At 29.6% G+C, this 1294-nt stretch overlaps 1 pseudogene across 1 annotated transcript; it reads right to left on the reverse strand.

Moving 5' to 3' along the window:
* Window positions 1-475: 475 nt before the first annotated feature.
* LOC101297309 lies at window positions 476-1257 on the reverse strand (annotated as a pseudogene). The gene has a single exon (XR_185399.1). The product of XR_185399.1 is annotated as an acetyl-coenzyme A carboxylase carboxyl transferase subunit beta, chloroplastic-like (transcript).
* Between the last annotated feature and the right edge of the window lie 37 nt (window positions 1258-1294).

The following is a 1294-nucleotide window of genomic DNA, read 5'->3' on the forward strand; positions in this document are numbered from 1 at the left end:
TATATCATGTTTACGCATACATAAGAGCTTATGCTCGAAAGAAGCCACATGTTATACCCTATTCTACTAAATAGATAGGGGTGTTATGATCAAAGTAAGCTTTGAAAAAAAAATGGATAAGAGTTGTCCCTGATAGTATCTAAAAAATCTTGTTTTTTTGAACATGAAGAGATAAAGAAACCATTGCAATTGCCGGAAATACTAAGCCCACTAAAGGCACAAAAATGGAGGGAAAGTTGTTGAGAGTTATCATTGAGTGGGTACCTCGATTTAATATTTGTACCTGTTATTTTTTTTATTGTTTTATATTAATATTTTTATTTTAATCTTATATTGTTAAAAAGATATTTTCAAATTCATATATAATAATTCTATTTATATATATATTATATATATATAATTATTATATTATACTAATATTATAGGTAAGTATACCTAAGTGAGTATATACCTAAATAAGGAATATATAAGTATATGTTTTATTGAATTTTTTTTTATAAGTATTCAATAAAAAAATGTAGTAACTAAAAAATATGTAAATAAACGGACTTATTCACCTTTCTACACGTTTCTACACGAAATATATATGTATGATAATCCACCTTTTTATTATTCATATTATTAGTTATTGTCGTGCTCTTGTCTTATAACTTGTCTTATAATTTAATAATTTTCATTTCAAAAAATTTATTCTGTTTTATTTATTAATTTAAATTTAAAAATAAATTTAAAATTAAGACTATACTCTACAGACTCTATTTAATCTAAGTTTGATCCAAAGGAAGAAAGCATGTAGTCGAAATAATTCACTCAGAACGTCCTTTAAAGGATTACGTGGTACGATTGGATCGAATAAGCCCTTATGGAATAAATATTCAGCCACTTGTGAATCCTCGGGTAACTGTCTTATTCAATGTTTGTTCAATTACTCTTTTACCTGCAAATGCAATGTAAGCGTTGGGTTCAGCAATAATGATATCTCCCAACATACCAAAACTAGCCGTCACCCCACCCGTGGTAGGGGGATGTAAGAACTGCGACATAAAATAATTTTTTATTTGATTGATAATCATATAAAACGGAAGATATTTTTAGCCATTTGCATTAAGCTCAAACTTCCTTCTTGCATGCGGGCTCCTCCGGAAGCACACACTAGAATAAGAGGTAAAAGTTTATTGGTAGCATACTCAGCCAAACGTGTGATTTTTTCACCTACTACGGATCCCATACTACCCCCCATAAACTGAAATCCATAACCCCGATTGCTACGGGAATGCCATTTAATTGACCTGTG

This window comes from Fragaria vesca, unplaced genomic scaffold, assembly GCF_000184155.1.
Source record: "Fragaria vesca subsp. vesca unplaced genomic scaffold, FraVesHawaii_1.0 scf0510801, whole genome shotgun sequence".
Lineage (NCBI taxonomy): Eukaryota > Viridiplantae > Streptophyta > Magnoliopsida > Rosales > Rosaceae > Fragaria > Fragaria vesca.